Genomic DNA, 561 nt, shown 5'->3' on the forward strand with positions numbered 1-561 from the left:
TGTTTTCCTACCAAGAACAAGAGGGTTGAGTTGGGGTGGAGGAGTTCAGGAAAATGTTTTCCTGTTCCCCAGACTTTCCTGTGACTTAAAAAAACACACAAAAAACAGAAAGTACATTTAATAAGTTAAATGCCTTCCAATCAGACCCCTGGTGGAAAAAATGCCCTTCGCGGTGTGGTCCTCAGAAGACTGAGCGGGTCGGGGAGCTCGTATCTCAATGAGGGGTCGCCAGGCGCTCCTGTGGATTGAGGGGTGCGGCGGTTTGGGGGAGGTGATAGCGCCCCCCAGGGGCCACCAGGCACGTTCCTGGTCGCGTTTGCTTGAAACAAATGGAGCTGCCCCCTCCCTATTCCGTGACTAGGTACTGAGTGGGGGCCTGCTCTGCTCTGGGCTGGGGTCCACCTCGGCACGGGAGCCGCCCTGACACCCTCGCCCTGGCTCTCGCCTTTGGTGTGGGCTGCATTCCCGAAATCCAACCCTAAGGCGCTTCAGGAGGAATCCCAGGGCCTGGGCCAACGTTTGGGAAGACCCCATTGGGTCCCCGTGCCCTGAACCCCTAGT

Source organism: Myotis brandtii, unplaced genomic scaffold (genome assembly GCF_000412655.1).
Source record: "Myotis brandtii unplaced genomic scaffold, ASM41265v1 scaffold6, whole genome shotgun sequence".
In the NCBI taxonomy this organism is placed as follows: Eukaryota; Metazoa; Chordata; class Mammalia; order Chiroptera; family Vespertilionidae; genus Myotis; species Myotis brandtii.